The sequence below is a fragment of the Mixophyes fleayi genome, chromosome 3 (assembly GCF_038048845.1).
Source record: "Mixophyes fleayi isolate aMixFle1 chromosome 3, aMixFle1.hap1, whole genome shotgun sequence".
Classification (NCBI taxonomy): Eukaryota; Metazoa; Chordata; class Amphibia; order Anura; family Limnodynastidae; genus Mixophyes; species Mixophyes fleayi.
The window spans coordinates 77,451,201-77,464,873 of record NC_134404.1 but is presented as its reverse complement, the minus strand read 5'-3'; the positions used below and the strand labels follow the sequence as shown (position 1 = coordinate 77,464,873).

Below are 13,673 nucleotides of genomic sequence, written 5' to 3'. Positions count from 1 at the left end.
CTAAATGTAAATGCTATTAATTTATTGCTGGGTTTGTTTGAGGGGGAGCGAAATATGTTTATATATTAAATGGGAATACTATCACTTTAATGTTGGGGTTGGTTGGAGGAATATAGGTTTATTTATTTAATGTGAGTACTATTATTTTAATGTTAGGGCTGGTGAGAAGCCTAATTATAAAATGTGGGTGCTATTAATTTAACACCAAGGGATAGATTTATTAAGCTGCGGGTTTGAAAAAGTGGGGATGTTGCCTATAGCAACCAATCAGATTCTAGCCTTCATTTATTTAGTACCTTCTACAAAATGACAGCTAGAATCTGATTGGTTGCTATAGGCAACATCCCCACTTTTTCAAACCCGCAGCTTAGAAAATCTAGCCCCAAGACTGTTTGGAGTTTTCTAAATTTTATGTACCCATTTTTTTTCCAAATAGGGTATTCAACATTCCAGGATCCAGACAAGCAGCAACTGATCTAAAGACACCAGCAGCCACAGGTGGTGAAAGTGACAAGCACAGGTTGGAGAGAGCAGGACAGTCTGCCAACTGTCCTGAATCTGGTGGGACAGTCCTGAATTTTTATGACTGTCTCACTTAGTCAGGATGTGGTCTGACCACAAGGACAACTGGAAGGTATGTCCTGCTTCACATTATACTGCTCATGAGGGCAGTAGTGCGTGCAACTAACAGTAGTTCACACAGTTTTGCCTGTGTATCTGTCTAAAATATATCTATAATGATGACCCCCCCCTTCTCCACTGTCTTAAGTGCTGCAGCCCCCCCCCCCCCACCCCCCCAGAGCCTTATTCCAGCTCTGGTGATACTTAATGGGTTCTTGCATTGATTCCATTGCCTGCCTTCTACTTTGCATTGGTCCCAATCTCAGATTCTCAGATCACTTTTACCCCATTCATACTGCATGAAAAACCCGGGTTTTTGCCAGGGCAAGCCCAGACGACGTGGGTTTAGGCGCAGTATGAATGGTGTTAGTGAACAATCCCGTGTATGAAAACCCGGGATTTAGACCCGGGACTTTTGGTGGGGTAATTCCCAGGTCCGACCCGGGAATAGCCCGAGTCGCCTGCACTATGAGTGGTGAGATCCGGCTCACATTTAGGGCTCATACACAAGTGTTACAATTGTTAAGAAGCGTTTTCTTGCAGATGCTTGAAACATTTCACCTTTGTGGTAATCACACAGTTAACCATTTATTATAAGAATTATTTTTAATGCATTTTTTTAAACACACAGTACACATTTTTCTATATTAAAGTGAGAGTTTTGACTGGTATTTTGCATCTCATGATGTCAGGGGGAAGATGCAACAATAAGGTGCTCATATGCTGCTCAGTGTTTCGTAATAGTTACACTTATCAAACAATGTCAGATATGTTTCTATGAAGGGAATATTGGAAGGATGTGTTAGTAGGCAACTAAACAAGTTGGATCACAGAGGCATAAACCAGTCACAGATCATGCAAAAGGATTCATGTATTTTTATAGCTCAGGACTCGCAGCTTTTCCCCTGCATTGCTTCAGAAATCACCCACTGGGGCATATTCAATTGACGGCGGGATCGCCGAAAATCCCGCGCTCAAAGAATATTACCGTTAATACGGTAATCCTGCACTGGAAAACCGTTAATACGGTAATTTTTGAAATCCAGCGAGTAATTACCGTATTAACGGTAATATTCTTTGAGCGCTGGATTTTCGGCGATCCCGCCGTCAATTGAATACCCCCCACTGTGTCTTAAGTCATCACATCTAGGTTTTTCTAAATGTTACTACAAGCAGATTCCAGTAGTTCTAAATCCCGCCTACTTTGTGTTGCCCCACCTCCAGTTGATTTGGTCCCGCCCACATGAAGCCACTTCAAAACTATTTCCAAGGCCAGTTTAAGTTCCTAATCCGCCCCAGCCATGTGGTCTGCCCTCCATCTTGTGCATATTGTCTCTCCGTATTAACATATACATACAGACACACATACACCGAGAGGACATACAGATAATTAACTTACATACGTTATTTCCACACTCACATAATCATACATACATACACACATATAGTACTGCTATGTTAACTTAGTAACAGATGAAATAAGACACATTTACACATCGATAAAACAGCTGAAGTAGGCAATGCATTGTATTTGATGTAAAATATAATATGCTTTGTACACTGTGTTATTATATGTGTAAAGACTGTTACTGAAAATACCTATTGTTAATAAAAATACGTAATGCCTTAGAAGAGACTGAATATCCCTGTATTATACTACTAACATCAGAGTAAATCGAGCAGATATTCAAACAGAGCTTGGTCTAAACTAGAACATACCCTTTGTGAGTGATAATAAAGGAAGGTATTAAATGGTCATTAGCATATTTACGTCACCTTCGGACCCTCAATGCTACCAGAGAGCAGTAACGGACTCTCAGGAAATAGCACAGTTTTTATGTATCCTTCTACAGGTTCAAATCTGAAATGGAAAAGCACACAAAGATATACAGTATATGTATATAATTTCATCAGCTAACTGTTGGAGAGACAGGCGTGTAGTTAAAAAGTCTAAAATATCTTACGCCATAATTTGTGTTAGTGTTTAATGAACATGGCAATTCAAGCCTTTAGCCATGAATCTGTTTAAATGAAATATTTTACCTTGATGCGAGAGATACCTGTGTATACATAATTTGCTAGCATGACTCTTGGCCTGTGTTTGTCAGAGTTTCACATAAATTACAATTCAAACTGTAGCCACAAATTCATTACAAAAAAACAAAAAGTTTTTGGTTCTTTTGCAGCTAGAGATACAAGGGTATACATACTGAGCCAGCATCACTCTTCACTTGTGTGTGCTTCAAGTCTGTGCTCATTGCTGTTCACATCATAGGCACAAGTCTGCCAGGTTCTCAGTGTACACTGTACCTGACACAGTGCACTTGTCTGGGAATCAGTCTCTGGCATTTTCGTAGACTTTTCAGTAAATTTTCCATTGGCAGTAAGAAATGGATTGGTGCACCAAAGTGCCAAAGTTTTACTATCTCCAAACATATTATTTTTCTCATCTTTACTGTAGTTACTACAGGTATTTAGGGCATACATTTTTGGCATCTTCATGGTATAAAGTGAATAATTAGTGACATTAGTAAAAATACTGAAAACTAGCTATAAGATGTTAATGGGAGGATACATATATAAATTATACAGTATAATATATTGCACTGTTGTATAGTTGCACTATTATTACACTATTATATGATACATAAAAGTTAAATTAGCAAACTCATAAGGGCATATTGAATTCTCGCCGTTTTCCGCGGCGTTAAAACTAATACCGTTATTACGGTAATAGCTGGATTTCAGCTCGCGGCTCAGCGTGAAAACTACCGTAATAACGGTATTTACGTGCACTATTACCGTAATAACTGTAATAGTGCGTGCACCGCAAGATTTTTGGCATTTCCACCAAGAATTTAATATGCCCCATATGATTCATTTTATTGAAAGGGAATCTTGTAATAATGAAATTGGAGATATCCTGAATGAAGAACAATATTACTGTATATTTGGACCTTAAATCGCACTTTTAAGACATAAAATAATTTCTTAAAATGTGAATGTGCCTTACAGTCCAAATAAACAGTGTTTACAGTATGTTTTATTTTGCGCTGTCACTACACTTGCTTTGAGGTTACTGTCCGGTTCCTCCTACATGTAGCGCACCGGAGTGTAATCACTGAGCCCATTTCTGTGGGTCTGCTCTGGTTTTATGGCCAACTTGTTGTCACTACATCATTTAAGATACCATTGCATCCTGCTTGCAGTGCACAACAGTTCAACCACTGTTAGTAAATACTTTATTTTCAAAAAGAACTAAATTCTATTTTATAGTGAGATGACAGACAAAACTTTTGAACTTTTTTCAACTAAAAATTTTGGTGTATTTTCTGTTCTTAATTTAGTTTTAAATACTAAATACTGGAATCGAGATTCCTAAGAATCTGTGAGTGGATTTATATGTATAAACAAATGACAAGTCTGCCCATGGTTAATAATAGGGAATCCCATTAGAAAATCTTTGCTTTTTAAAGTTCAAATGGATCTCTTAAATAGGAACACAGTTATGAATTTGTACATTTTCCTTCCACTTAAAACTTAAGAATCTATCATTCTAGATATAATAATAAAAGGTGAGAAGCAACTTTAATGTTTTTAAGCAACATAACAAGACATGTTAATTGGTATTTTTGTATTTGCAACTTAAATTTGTTTTATCATGGCATTATTTTTTTAAATATCTTCTAATTTGTCATTTTCTAATTTCTAGTGACCTTCCACTTAGAAAGACCATACAAAGTAAGAGGAAATGTTCATCGGGTCTATAACATATGGATTTCATGTAGTGCTGGATAAAGGCCAATATTACCGCTCAGCCTACTTATTCAGCAACAATATAGCCACTTATGTTGGTGGCCAAGTTGGAATCACCGGGGCCTGGTAATGCAGTTGGCAAGTGATTGAACACCGACTAACAGTGGTTAATGTCAGCTAGATTTTTAGACATGCCCAAATATTATCTGACTGGCTTAGAGCTACTGTATCACTTTGCTGGTATCCCCGGCAATATTGCAGCATGTGTTGCCAGCATAACCGGGAACAAAAACTTGTCAGAATATTTTTTGAGGAGCATTTAAGGAGTAATGTACCTGCAATGGTTTTGATCATTTACACAACAATAGGGCGACTACAGTAATCTCTGAAATAAATGGGATCCAGTAATTAAAAAATGCAGCAAAGCTGCTGGTAAATGTAACAATTAAATACGTAGGTCCACCAAATAATATATTATAGTATATAACAATAATAGTAATAATAATAATAATAATAATAATAATAATAATAATAACATATATTTTGATATTTGTCAGGGTGATTGACCTCAGCCAACTCAAGTATATAAAAAATGTAAAACGCTCCATTTGAAAAGAATATACAGTAATGAAACAAAAAAAAAAAATAGGGATTTAATCCATATATAAGGAATAGTGGGTGGAGACATGAAATTTATTTTTATATGTCCAGAAGGTAGTCCTACTACACAACCAGAACTACAGGATGATATCACATATACAGTCAAATATTTAGAGCCATATATCCAGCATACATACAACCGTTTTGTGCTTAGTGTAAGATAAGGAACAATTGCTCTATATGAACTCCATGTAGAATAACCTGTAAACAACCAAAAAGCCTTACACTGTATATAAATGAACTGCAATAGCCTTCTTAAAACAGTAGGTAATCACACAGATCTGCTATAAAAATAATCTTGCCTCGCAATATATGTCTCTACCTATTCGGCTGTATCCAGTAAACTAGCAGGTCTGGATGCAAGGATGGCCAACAAGGTAATAAATGCTGTGATTTGCATGTCTCCACCCACAATTCCATAAATAAGGATATGTGTTAAAAAGGCTATTGCTGTCATTTATTTACACTGGAGGGCTTGTAGGGTTCTTTTAGCTCACCTCATCCTAACCTTAATGGTTATTGCATATTATTATTATCAGTGAATTCCCTCCTTACAAGTTAGAATTTAAGGCCACTGCACATCTGTTTAAGCTGCTGGGTGTATTGTATCTAATTCTAAATGGAGCATAAAGAAGAGATGCTAGCATCTATTTCTCTCCCTCTCTGAACATCAGCAGTAGGTAAAGTCATTATAGTCTCCGTGGCATCTCTAATAGCTTCTGTTTCACAGCTAAAAGCAAGTAATTGCCAAAATCAGTGTTTAGCCGCTTAATAAACTAATGTGTTGATGAGTTTATTCTGATAAACTGAGAGGCAATGACTGTATATTCCAAGACTGCTTGTCGTGATGCAATTTCTAAATTATGTGGAGCCTGTGCATTTCTAGGTCACAGAGCATTCTTTTATTCCTTTGCTCCCATGGTAAAAGATAGCAGATATTTTATTTGCTTTTATGCTGCACTTTTATCATGGATTACAGACCAGAAATAAGGTTTAGAATGTCCTTCAAATCTACTTAGGATGCCCCTTTCATACTAATGACAAGTTAAGACAGCAAGGGACATTTCTAAAAGAGAAATATCGAAAAACTGTAGTAAAAAGTGGAGAATATTATAGTCATGAGTTACATAATAAATAAATCTACTCTCTGCTCAGTAAACATCATCCGTTGTAGGACATCGTAAGACATCAGGTAGAAAGTTTGAAGATTTACCAAAGCTTCAAAATTACCACCCATGACACTTGAATATGCCTAAATAAGCCACAAAAATAACATTAACTTATTTTTCCCAGTGCAATGATGATATAAATTTATAATATGTTTGAAACAATACCACAGAAACTTATTCAAAAATGTCTTAAAAGAGAGCTCCATGCAAAGTGAAAACTCATAAGTTACCAAAATAAAGTATATGCTTTTTGACATTGCTTGTGGGATTTCTTCATCCTCTAGTTCCCGAGCTCTAACTCTTCAACAGTTCACAAGCATCGCTTGTTGACAACATCACACTGTACCAGTAAGAAGTCAGTGTCAATGCCCCTCCCCCTGTTCATGTGTAACACATTCATGTACTACTCATATGCACAAGATTAACTTCACCTGTCCCCTTTTTGCTGGTACCTCCCTCCTCTTTTATAGATTTGTGCCTATATCATATTCCTGTGAGGATTGGCTTATGTGGAAATGTACTTTGCCCCCACAACCTGCATCAGGAGAGATGTGATGTAGCTGGAGCAGTGTGTCCACAATCCTACTGCTCCATTCAATCATACACAAACACCACAGGGGCTGTCACACAGATGTAAAAGGCCCAATTCTTCAAAATAAGAATGACGCGCAAATAACTTTATATCACAAACCAATAATGAGAATTTTTGCTGAGACAGGAGTTCTTTAAGAGTTCTTCAAGATTTTCCAAAGAGACAAAACAGAAACTCGGTCAATGAATAAGGATACAATACTCTGCTATTTTAAAATTTAGTCTAGCGCATAGAGTTGATAAGTATCCAGGAATCTCAATTGTCAACATAGATCTGATATATGGAAAAACATAATTAATGTGAATCCATCTCCTACATACAGTGGAGTCAACCATATTGTGGGTTGAACCAATATTTTATTAGAAACTAATTAAATTGTTGAGGTACTTCAGGAGAATACAAGCAGGCGCGGGCTGGGAGAGGCATGGCCGGGGGGCACACAGACGGCCGCATCGCATAAAACTGGATGCGGCCGCGTCATTGATGACGCGGCCGCATCCCCTGTCATGTGATGCGGCCGCCTGTGTGCTGATGCGGTCGCCGGTGAAAATTTTCAGCCCGCCCTGAATACAAGTATTGTCATTTTTGATATTTATACCTCAACAGATATTTGTAACATTGTTGATACAAATATGTTCCAAACGTTTTTTTCCTTAGTCTGACAATCTAGGACCGCTAAACCCCAAAACTGAAATTGTCAGCTATGAACCAACCAAGGCAGGTTATATTGTATTGTATTGACCAGACATTCCAGAGTATCTCTTTTAAAACGTAAAGTACTATTTCCCCAGTCATTAACAGACAGCTGCTCCCACATCTTTAGGGCAGTGTTCTAATAGGATCTGATACAGATGAAAAATCTGATACCTCAGTCATTGGCATTAAAGACCCTGTACCTGTGTATGATTTAACCAATATACACAGTGAATATTTGCTACCAAGTGCTTGATTTTGAGTTAGGAGCAAAGCAAATAAATTGAGCAACTTTGCACCTGCACCTGTAATCATGTTACAATACAAGGGGTACAAATTGGCTTATTATTTTGCACGCAAGGAAAATACTGGCTGCTTTTTCATGGAGCACACAAATACTTGATAGCTTTATTTTTACACTGAAATTAAAGTTGACCTATGGCATGCAGTATCCCAACTATAAACCTGACCTTACATTTTAAATTTACCTCCCTCGCTAATGCAACATGGTTTTGCCCAGGTATAAAGTTACTCATTTTCATTGCTTTGCTCCTAATTCAAAATCAGGTGTCAAGCTGTCAGCCACTCTCTGCTTGCTGTGTTGTTGAAGTACCTCCCTACTAGCATGCAACGTGCTGCAGAGGAGAGACAGAGAGCATGTTGGTCATAATTAGTTAAGTATAAACAATTCAATTATTTATTGCATATTATTTTGCTCAGCAATACACAGCCTTTGATGTACATTAATAGCATATATGGACATTACCTGTTTTTAAATTTTAATTAATCTTTAGGGAACATGTATAAAAGTACTGTAGGAGGTAAGGTGGTGTAAAATTAAAATCAAGGCAAAAAAATACAGTTGAAACACAACTTTTATGCTGACAACACACATGCAGATGAGTTGCCAGAGAATGTGGCCACTTTGCATAGTGAGATGTCTCCTAAAAGACTATACTAAAATATAAAACTTAAATATGATCTGTTTTGATTAGGCATGATGCTACGATCTGGTTGATTGAACACCTAGATGTGTCCAATATTCTAATACTGTTTAGGCACTGTCTTTAAAAAAAAAAAAAAGTGAAATACCGCCTCTATAGAAAAATAATTTTGAACTGTGCCATTTAAAAGTTCTTAAGGACACAAAAAACATTTCACCATCATAACTACAAAAATCAAAATTAGTATACATTGGCAATTAAATTGACCAATTTAAGGGCACATTTTGCACTGCTTTATATATGCAATAGATACTGTATATAGTGCAATGGATTGGGCACTAGGAAACCCAATTTGACTGCGCATGGCAGTGCTGATAAACTCTTTGAACTGTGTCTGTAACTTCATGGAGCCTATCAGCAACTGTGTAACAGTGTCTACCATACGCTAGCCTTAGGGTCACATAGGCGCCTTGGAGCTAGCGTTCATAGTGTTTAATCGCTCCCATGGTGACAGGGCGAAATAAAGAAAGTGTGTAGGAGTGAATAAACTGGGTTGTAATGTTTCCTTAGCTTATTTGTTTTTGTGTGACAGGAAAGGTGCGATCCCCATTCACCTCAATGTGTCACTGGAGCAATGAGTGCTGTGAACACTATGGGGTATATTTACTAAAGTGCGGGTTTGAAAAAGTGGAGATGTTGCCTATAGCAACCAATCAGATTCTAGCTGTCATTTTGTAAAATGTACTAAATAAATGATAACTAGAATCTGATTGGCTGCCATAGGCAACATCTCCACTCTTTCAACCCCGCACTTTAGTAAATCTAGCCCTAGGGCTTTTCTAACGTGAAGTGCACTACTGCATTAGTAGACATTTTTACCAGTGTTCCACCAGACCCAAAATTTAATAGAACTTTGAAAACTTTGTACTTGTACATGTTAAAATCTGACAACTTGAAACTTGTGTTTTTATCTATACTTCTAATTTCTGGCTTGGTAGAAATTCATTCTAGAGTTTTCAGATATCATTGTTCCATCTTTATGACAGTTTCATTATAATGCTACTTTTAATATGAAGCTCAGTGAGCTTTCTCTGTAGCAAGGTGGTGGCTTATGGGCACCTAATAATAGCTTCTCCAATTGTGTGTTATCTCTGTTCACTTGGAGGTTTCACAGTGGCTCCATTGTTGAAAGTCTCCTGTGCAGAAACTGAAATCCCTAATAAGGCAATTTAGAGTTTGTTGTCTATGATTTTCACTGCCATTTTTTTCTACTGAGTCATTAAGCATTGTACAACTGCAGCCAGACGGTAAGATGAGCATTTGTATGCCTGACAGCTAATGCATACATGCTATATAAATGACATCATGCGGCTAGAATTTCATTTCCTGACCTACAGAATACTATATTGTGAAGATTGCGAAGAAGCAAGCTGTAGAAGATTTAGCTAACATTTTCATCATTGACAGAATTATTGTTAAGATGAGATATTTGTCACATAGGAGGCCTTAATGTTTAGCAACGTTATAAAAAAAAATCTAGACCTCATCCATGGTGATGTTGAAAGAGCACCCGCCATCTATACAAAAAAATGCCTAAAAAGATATTTTTGATACAATGCAACCAATATCCATAAGTATGTAGCCTGTGAACTAACCAGGAACCAGTGACATCATCAAGGCATTTCAAGAGCATTATTCAAGAGTGGTTCAGGTCACATGATTATTGATTCAGCCCAGGGAATGATTACTTTCACTATGGAAGATAGATGCTCTTAAATGTGCTCCTATACAAACATATTAAAAAAAACAACAGCCAAATGAAAAATATTAAAACACATATTTTAAACTATATATATATATATATATATATATATATATATATATATACCATATTGCGACATATCCTGTACTTTATACACTCTATTATCTTGGACTTACCAACCATCTCTAAGGAAGGCTGCCTCCATACGTGGAAGAGGTGTTTATGAGGTGTTTAGGTGTTTATCTATATACCTATACAATACTGTTGTGAGCGCCATTGTTTATTACTCCTATTGTGTATATATATATATACAAGTTAACCCGTGCATGATACTCATGCATTCTAGTCAAATCAAGATACTTAAGGTCTTAAAAAGGTTCTTGTCATGCATTTGGGCCTAGCCCAGGCCTCCTCAGGGGAAGATCGTTACTTCCCGACGCAAGCGCCCTTTTTAATGTGTGTTCATGAGGTAAAATTACCTCACGAAAATGAGTTTGACCCCTCAACTCGTAAATTTAGCCTTTACTACCCCTCCCACAGGGGAAGGGGGGATGATGGAAGTTAACTGACTTGACTATTCTAATTTTTTTGTCAAATAATGTCAGTATACCAAATTTCAGCTCAATTGGATGAGCCCTTTCTGAGAAAATAGTTTTTTCCACACACACACACACACTAACGCACGCCTCTACACATGTGTGTTCATGAGGTAAAATTACCTCACGAAAATGAGTTTGAGCCCTACCAAATTTCAGCCCTTTTTGAATTTTTTTCCCCACACACACTAAGAATTTAGTAGGTCAGTGTATAACTCTGCCCAGCAGGTGGTGCTGCAACTTGTTTTTTTTTCCCACACACACACAGACAGACAGACGCCACTAAGCATTTATATATTAGATATATATATATATATATATATAGGAATAATCTTTTTATAAATGTGAAAATGATAAATATATATTTTATTATACCTTAGTAGACCATCTTTTGTATCGCAGACTGGCTGGTTCCATAAGAAAGTTTCCCTAAAGCGAGGAGTACTGTGCTATATGCAGTATTTTCAGAATTAAGAAAACTCTCTAGTACATTTTCTAGCAGGGGTAAGGAGGTTAAAAAATTTCATATTTAATGAAAGAAAGTGGAAGGCAATATTATTCTCCATTTTTTCAGTGCATCAAATTATGCTTTTCAGATTTTGTTTCAAATTGGATGTTCTACTGAACAGAAAATATCTGGAAATTTGTTAAAATGAAAGGAAAATAAAAAAAAAGTGATAAACATGTTATTTGAGAACTTAAAGCTGCACTACCACCTAAAGTGATGCATATTTTTGTTCACCAGTTTTGGTGGTGAACAAGTCAGCTCCCTCCATATGTGATAGTGCAGGTTTAAGACCCCATGGGGACCTAGGCACAATTTTTCTAGATAAACTGGCGCCTCCCCATTCACAACACATAAAAAGTAATATACTTCTCCTGTTGTCTTCATTGTAGAACTATCAAATTCCATTCACTTACATGTACTTACACTGTATATTATATATATATATATACATATATATTGTCAAAGTCGTGTAATTGGATGAACAAAAATATATTGGTTAATATATTTTGCCGTGCGACTGCGATCAGTATGCCACGTACACGTGGCATGGCGCAATCACGCAGTAAAATACGCACGCACACTCTCGCACTATAACATTTAGTTATTTATATATTTCATATTTATATTGATTCCATTCCACAGTGCTTTATGAGCAGATAATATTTAGTTTATTATTAGTTTATATATTATGATTATATGTATACTTTAGTGTTATTTGAGGTTCAGGTTTCAGGAATTGTGTCATGTTTAGTATCATTTTAATCCCCTATTCATCAGCAGTTGTCCGGTTCATTCGCCGAAGAGATCGCACATTACATACTCTAGTTAGTGATGTTAGGGAAATAAATGTTTAAAGTGATACTGACTGTAATGTGTAAATAGACTAGCTTAAACTGGTTTCTGGGCGGGAGAATCATCTGTAATGTTGACCCTCACCCTCTAAGGGGGTTGTTTGAACTAGCCTATGACCTGTTTACACTGGACCCACCTGAAGCCTGGACCTATAGAAGCAAGCCACGTCATCTGCATTGTTTTCTCTGTAACACTGAGTGTATATAATATAGCTGTGCTGGCACTGGCTTTAGTCATTCTCTGACCTCAGTATTCTGGAGTGAAGTAATGTCCACTGGTACCAGTAGGAGCGTAGCTAGCGCAAGCGAGCGCATCGGTATGTATCTTTTGGTATTGGCTGTACTGTATTATAATTATGTATTGAACTGCTAAATTTTGCATCTGCTAAAATAAATTACTTTGTGCTTTGGAAACACAAATCGCTTATGCAATGCTTATTTGAAAACGATAGAATTACTTTAACTATATATATATATATATATATATATTGGAAAGGGCGTGCTTAAGACTGATTATAGTAGTATAATTATTAGTATAATGCCATAATATGAAAAAGAAGATACACATAAGGCAGTTTGCAGCGGGAACAAAGTATGACAATTTGACATGCAAGTAAAGATAAAATGTTCTGCTCTTCTATTCTACCTGTGTACTACAATAAGTTTAATAAGGAGATTCTAGTACTAGCTTGTGATCCTTGTTAGGGGGATAAATTCTCCAAATCTGTGCAATAAGAGGTTTATATAAACCTAATACTAATGGTCTCAGCTACAGAGCTTTTGACGAAGGGCTTTGATCTTTCAATGCAGCAAAAAAATAAATTAAAAAAAATGGGGGAAGATGTGCATTATTATTATTATTATTATTATTATTATTATTATTATTAATAATAATAACAATAATATATATAGTATAGAGATGTTGCTTTACAATGTTAGTGGTAAATGCTAATGATGCTCTATTTGTGCACACTATAATAATGTAATGAAGCGTCATATAAACAAGAGAGATTAGGGTCTTGACTGCGAAAGTCACACTTTTTAAATGTAAATAAATACAAACAACACCACATCTGTTGTTTGCATCTTTAGAAATCCAAGAGGAATCTTCTTTCCTGCAGTAGATCAAATGGAAATGATAAATAAGGTGAATAGACGACTACAGCTGGATAATATAGTTGATATATAACTTGATATAATTAAGTGCTATCAGCTGGAAAGTTCAATACACAATCAGACAGTAAAGCAGGGTACACACTAGATAAAATTACTGCAGATGCAATTTCTGCAACAATTTTACCAACAACAGAACGTCCCAATGAGCATGCAGGTTTATGTGTACACACTTATCATCATCAACATTTATTTATATAGCGCCAGCAAATTCCGTAGCGCTTTACAATTGGGAACAAACATTAATAAGACAATACTGGGTAATACATACAGACAGAGAGGTAAGAGAACCCTGTTCGCAAGCTTACAATCTATAGGACAATGGGAGTTTGAAACACAAGGGCATGT

At 36.4% G+C, this 13,673-nt stretch overlaps 1 long non-coding RNA gene across 1 annotated transcript in view; it reads right to left on the bottom strand.

The window, feature by feature from the left end:
* The window catches only part of LOC142142692 (uncharacterized), a 42,186-nt gene that overhangs the window by 14,137 nt on the left and 14,376 nt on the right, over positions 1-13,673 (bottom strand). The window lies entirely within an intron of this gene.